Source organism: Drosophila willistoni (genome assembly GCF_018902025.1).
Source record: "Drosophila willistoni isolate 14030-0811.24 chromosome 2R unlocalized genomic scaffold, UCI_dwil_1.1 Seg200, whole genome shotgun sequence".
Classification (NCBI taxonomy): domain Eukaryota; kingdom Metazoa; phylum Arthropoda; class Insecta; order Diptera; family Drosophilidae; genus Drosophila; species Drosophila willistoni.
The window spans coordinates 5,899,112-5,906,241 of NW_025814051.1; the positions used below are offsets into that span (position 1 = coordinate 5,899,112).

At 31.8% G+C, this 7,130-nt stretch overlaps 1 long non-coding RNA gene across 1 annotated transcript; it reads left to right on the top strand.

Annotated features, from left to right (window-relative positions):
- The first annotated feature begins 804 nt into the window (after positions 1-804).
- LOC124460401 lies at positions 805-1,751 on the top strand. Its single transcript, XR_006954311.1, has 3 exons — positions 805-880; positions 938-1,498; positions 1,578-1,751. It is a non-coding gene; the product is annotated as an uncharacterized LOC124460401 (long non-coding RNA).
- Positions 1,752-7,130: the final 5,379 nt, after the last annotated feature.

Consider the following 7,130-nt stretch of genomic DNA (forward strand, 5'->3'; position numbering starts at 1 on the left):
GGTGAGGGGTTTCGAATGTCATCTTTCTCGTTGTGGGGGGAAAATGTCTTTTAGATGTCATTTAAATTAATTGCAATGTGACAAGGGGATTGCGGGTGAACGAATAATAATTAAAGTTGCATAGTTAAATCATTTATAGCCGCTAGTCATAGATTTAAGATCACCCATCCGAAATGTTGAATATGATCAACTCTGACTTATTGCCGGAGTACTAAAACAGTTTTCTTTGCAAAAGTAAAATCGACTAGAGCAGAACTTCGATCAGTTTTTTGAATGTCAATAATTTTGTAATATTCCAACTTTTTCTCACTTAAATATTTTTGAAGTGTTTCGGTTTCCACCTTGATTATGTTGAAATTATCCTTTCTGCTTGAGCTGTAATGAAAACAATTGAGTACTAAATCATTTGATGCACGTTAAAGATTATATATAAAGCTATACCTTAGACTAATTGAATTGGTCAGTACCAAAGTTGGAATCTCATATGTTTTATAGATTTGAATCAAGTCGTTTACCCTATCCATATCATTAATGAAAACAGCAATTACAATGAGATCAGGATTATTGACTAATATATTCCACGGCACGAGATTAGATTTCAGGTCGCTTAATTCACCAATATTCCAATCCATTTGTGAATTTTTCCCGAAAGCTGATTTGATGGCTCTGCGAAATTGATTAACTTTTATCATAATACAATTGTAATCATGTTCCCATTGCCAGGGTTTTATATTTGACATATGAAATGCATAACAAATATATTCCCATTGACGACCTTCTCGAAACAAAATCATATACATCACAGGCAAGTAAAGACGAGCGTCCAATTGACTTTTTGTTGCCATGTCGGGCAAAGTAACCTTATCGGATGTCTCAAAAGGTATGGGCTGAAACAGGCTAGATAAAAAGATAAATTTAATTTTTTTTCGAATTTCAGATGTAAAATTTTAATTCACCCTTTTTCCTTCCACATGGCATTCAATCTGTGGATAACCAACAAGGCAAAATAAATTACTTGGGAATCTTCTCCCCTTATTGGTGTCATCATTAATGAAAAAATCTTTTTTATTAGTTCAATTTTTGGAGTATTCCAATGCTTTTGAACGAGGTAAATATGAGCCACAGAAAGTAAAGACATTTGCTGACTAGGCGAAAGGCTGGATATAGATTCGAAACGTTTTAAAATTCCTTTGGGACTGTCTAACGTTTTAGCCACTAGCATTTCATACATGCATGTAATGTCGAATAGTTCATTGGGCATAAATAAAGCCTCCCATAGTTCATCCGAACATATATATTTGTCTCCAAGCAACATTAATGATTGAGCAATGTGAAATCTGACTCTGTGCTCTTCCGAGTTTCTCAAATAATGTGGATAGATCTCTGACACTTCCTTGTTTATGCGTAACAGTTCATCGCCTACCTCTTGCACGTAGCCATTAGATTGTCGTTGGACATATTCGAGAAACATGATTGGAACCGGTGTGCTTCCTCTTAAGTAAGTCGCTTCAATCCTGTTGGGGAATCGAAATGGTTTTTTGAATTTCAATTTAAATAATCTTCTTACCATTCATCAGTCAGTGGTGTATAATGGAGAATCCCTTCAAGAACTTGATGCAAGGGGACTTTTATTTCAGACTGCAATAAATCGTAAACAACATCTTGATTGTGATAAATATGAAAGCTAATTATATCCACAGCAAGCATTTCCTGTTCTTTAGCGCTTAAATATTTCCAAGAGTATATTCCAATATTTCCAGCTCTATTAAAACAATTTAATGTTAGATAACTGTTGATCTCGAAAAATTTATATTTAATAAAAAATCACAGTCCATTTTTCATCTTACCTGTGGCAATTTCGAAACTTTTTCAATAGAGCGACGAAAGTAGGCAACACATTTTCGTCCTTTAAACGTTCAGGACACCTCCCTAGAAGTGTGCTTAAATGTTGAAATGTCGTTCTTCCACCCTGTTTAAGGATGTCCAATGGATTTAATTGTAATTTTTCCATATCGTTCCACTCTTTTATCCAAGTTGTAACAAATAAATCTACAGAAACCTCATGCATGAAGGCTTTGTCCTTTTTTGTTTTACATTTTAACTTTTTGTAGAGGCATTTTTTAAAATTATTTAGATTCTTTTCTTTTAAAATGAAATCTTTGTCTATTGCATATACATTATGAGAAAAATCATTGATTAAATGCGATCTTGTGATTTCAGATATAATAAGAAATCGTAATATTCCATGATCAGCTATGGCTATGGTTTGGAGTTTATTTAATACAGCAGTAACAAATTTATCCCATATCCATGAGTTTGAAATAATATACCAGGCTTTTTTACTAAAATACTTAATTTGCGATTCGAAATCCTCACAATTGCTGATTTTAAAAATCAAAGTCTTGTAACCAAAACAGGTAACAATCCTCTGATTGAACGTGGTTTCAATAAACTTTAATAGTTCTCCAATTGTCATAGCGCTAAGAGTAGACTGCAAAAAAAATTTAACTTTTAAATTAGGTTTCAATTTAAAAATAATTTACCCACCTGGAATATTACTATTGCACGATCGTGAGCATCATACAAAAATTCTGCATCTTTCATTCCTTGCACACGAGCTCCCATTTTGAGAATCAGTTCCTTACCAATGCCCGATGGTTGTCCCACTTTCTCTTTGGGAATACTTTCAAGCCATTCATATAATGGAACACTGTGCCATTCCCATGGAACGTTGACCAAGGCTTCGATAAATGATCCCAATTCACTTGCTAACACAAAGTCCTCATATAGCGGCGAGGACCGATTATCCCCATCGATATTATACAATTGCATTCTATTAGTTGCTGCTAAGAATTCGTTCACCACACTCCAATTGATCAAATGGCAAAATTTCAATTTATTTATGGTAAATTTCACTGTTTCATAGACATCTAGTATATTGCCCGATTGCAAGAGGCCAAGATATAAAATACGCAGCCAGGGCACAAAACCATTGGCGGATTTAAGATTGTCCAGTAAATTAATTGAAACTGAAGATATCTGTTGCTCTTCTAGTCGCTCCCATATGGCAATGTAGTCTAACCATTGTTGCTTAGTGCATTTTATGGCATCCGATACAACTTTCTTGCTATCATAAATCTCTCCCAAATTTAGCATTAAAAAGTATGCTGATTCTCGATCGGATTTCTCCTTTGATTGGATTAGTCCTTGAATGACTCTCAGCAATTCAGAACAATGTTCCGATCCATTCTCACTGTGCAAAGACAATCGTTTTATTAACAATTCGCCTCTGGAAAACAAGTCGATCGATTGCGATTGAATGCAATTACCCATTTAAAATGTTTTATCTAAATATAAACAAAACAATATTAATCACATTAACATTTATAAATTAAATTAAAACTTTAGCTTGTTTATATTAATTTAAAAAAACTTAAAAAAGATAAGGGTAAATCCAGTTGACATAAGCAGCAACGATTTTGAAATAGAAATGTTATCCACAAATATTTTTTAGTTAAATGATTCATTTAATGCGGCTTTGCTTATGGTCTTATCAAAGTATGACCGATTAGTAACAGTCGAAAGTTGTATACTCATATTATATTATAATAAGTGGATTAAAATGGATAATAATATTTGTATATGTGTACAAAAATGTATATATTCTGATTGTCTTAATGACAGTTTTGAAATTTTACTAAAGTTTTCATTTAAAAGACAAAATAGTAAAAATGTCGTCAACTAATTTATGCAAAAGTCGAGTATGAGATTTTTCAAATTAAGATGTTTGTGTTGACTTACTAATGCTTCTGAAAATATTTACTTAATTTTTTCTCTACTTACATATGGTAGTCTTAAAAAATAATATTTTTTTCCCAGGCGACACTTTCCTTGAGTCAAGAGAGATTTAAACTAATAAAGAGCGATCTTAAAAAGTAAAAAATTGATTTCATTTTGAGCTTAAAGCTATTGTCGAGCTTTAAATTCAATATGAAACGTTAAATTTAACAATGATGCAATCATATTCTCAAGATATTTATAAAAACACAGCCTATATTTTTTGATATCATTAATGCTATCTTGAAGCTGTTTGCTATATATTCTTTAGTTTGTTAAGAATCATGAGATTAATATCTCCGCTTCAGCTGATTTAGTTAGATTTTTAGGTTATTATCAACTTATTATTACGTACTTTTGGGCTTTTGTTATATAGCTTATTGGTGTTAATGCCAACAGTTTATATTAAGTCCTAAAAATGACTCAAATCGGCGATAATGATGATTTAATAGAGTTAGAAAGTTCCCCACACTCTCTTTGAAGGCTCAAAAAAACTTTGTCATATGAAGACTGGATTTATATGCATTGGGAAATTTCTGCAATTCAAATCTATTCAGTCATTCATTTGTTTATACCAGTTAGCCCTGTCCTTTGGTCTTCTCACATCCTCCCGCCTTCAGAGAGTGAGTTCATTTGAAAACTTTGCTCATATTTCATTCGGGACGCAATAAATTGTTTGCTTAGTTCCTGCTATGCCGCTGCCCCCACTCCTCTTGGGGGTGTGTCAACAAAAAGTGGCTAACAGACGTCGCCAAAAAACTTAAATGATATTTAATTATGCAATAGAAATGGCTGTTCATATTTTTGTTGTTCTATTTGGTTTTTTTTTTTCATTTATTTTCTCAGTTGATATGCAAATTTAGTAGCCACATTCATAAATGATAAATGTTTAATTATAACAATAGTACACCCCAAGTAGGAGAAAATTAAAAAAAAAAAACTAACAAAATTAAAACAAAAGAGCAAAAAGTATTGGAATCATTAGAGAAAATTTGCCTACTCTTTGACTATCCGCAAATATTTATTTAATTTTCAATTAATCTTTTCTAATTTATTGACAAACTCACACAAATACATATAAATAAATAAATGGATATTTTGCAGGCTTAACCATAAGAGTTATGTATAATTTATGCAAATTTCGCTAAATCAATTTTTAATTAAAATCACAGACACAAACACACACACACATTCAAACACCGACACATGCACACAGACAAATATGTAGAGCGAATAATTGAAATGAAATGGTCCAGAGGAATATTCCATTCGTATCATTTGCCAGCAAACAAATCAATAAACATAGAAAACAGCTCATCCAACCAGCCAAAAACATTCATTCATTCATCCATCCATCCATCCATCCATCCGTCTATTCATTCATTCCACTATCCATCTATATGGCTATCCATCTATCCAGATGTCCATTCAACTGTTTCATTGAATTGGTCAAAGTGTCAGGCTAAACGATAATTTTATTTGCATAACACTAAACATAAAACTAATTTCGTTCGCGTCTGTCGGTTTAAAATGCCTTTTTGCTGCTTTTATTTTTTGTTGTTTTTTTTCCTTTTCTGTTGGCAGATGTGCAAAAATGTTGCCAAAAACAATTTTCAACGGTCATGAAAAATGCGAATAAATTTAAAAAGATGGCTGCCAAGAAATTTAAATGGAAAAATTTAACTAAAATCTCAAGCAAATCAATTTCAATTATATAACTTATGGGAATATAAAATGTTAATAATTTCATATTTTTACAAAAAAGTCATAACATCAACCTAAAAGCATATTCATGTCACAACAACAATTTTATCTAATTTAATTTAGATATTTAGTTTGGTATAAATCATTTTGAAATGGCTGCCAATTTAACATTAAGCTATTTGCAAATCTATATCATAAGTATTTATAACAACCTTTGATTTTATCGTTAAAATAGAATTGGTTAGCACTAAATTGCAACAACTTGATTTCTATCAAAATAAATTGTAATTATAGAAAATTGGAATTACATATTTTAAAATTATTTAAACTTGGTCAACATGTATGCTCACTTGACCAACAAATAAAACCTATTCTGTTTTTTTTCTTTGCTCTCTCTTCTCTTTGCATACCCTGCAGCTATTTATGGTCACTTGAGGAAAACACAACACTTCACACCTGCATAAATCTGTATGGAAATTGAACTCTGTTAGTTTCGTATAAAAATACGAAAAAATAAACTTTTAACGCTCCGACCAAAACCAATTTAAAATCAAATTTTCTTCAAGGCAAAAGCGAATAGGGTTAAAGAGAGAGGCCTTAACTATTCTTTTAACTATTTCGAAGTTTGTATACTCTCAAAATACTCCCTAGGCTGGTTTAACTTACATATATTTATATTATTTTCTTCTACTCAAATTTTAAGGTTTATTTTAATGTATTTAAAACAAAATTATTTTGATGTCTGGCAATCTGTCTATCAAAGTAAAAGTATCTCTTATGCCAGAGTATGTAAATTGAACTGAAAATCAACTCTCGACGTTTGCTTCGAGTGCAAATTAAATAAAATCGCAATAAAAAAAAAAAAAATTGGACAAGAGAAATTGTAGTCCATGGGAAGTCCGTTCTATGTAGAACCAGTTGAGTTCTTCTTCTTCTCCCTTCATCCTACTCCCTCTGTCTGTCTAGTTGTTGTTGGTTTTGGCTCTACTATGCTGATTGTCTGTGATTGATTTTAATCGCCTCAAGTGATTTCACTAAACGATTCAACTTTGAAATTGGTTACTTTGCATTGTGTTGGCGCGCGTGTGTGTGTGTGTTTGTAAACATGATTGTGTGTGTGTGTATGTATGTATATAGTATATAAGGGTGTTGCCTTACTTTCACCACTGAGAGTAGATGCTTCCGGCCATTTTGGTTCAAGTATATTCGAACGAACAACATTTACCCGACTCTAGCCACAACACATTTGGCTACAACTAAAAATGTTGGCCACAACTGGAAGTGGAAAACGAATACTATTTTTAGTTCTTCCGTCAAGTTAGAGTATTAGACCCGGACATAATGTGAAGCTAAAAGTCATTAAAATTTGTTCTTTTTTTCTTCAACCTAGCTGATATCCAATTTTTACTGTTATTTATTACATCCAACTTAGACAATTTTTACAGTTATCCTTAATACTTATTAGTTTGTAAGCTTTAACTAAAAGTTACAGATTATCCTACAATATATGGGACGATAATTGATAAATTTACATAGATCATCAGAGCTTTTATTCAGGATAAATATTTTTGCATTTTGTTAGAGCATTT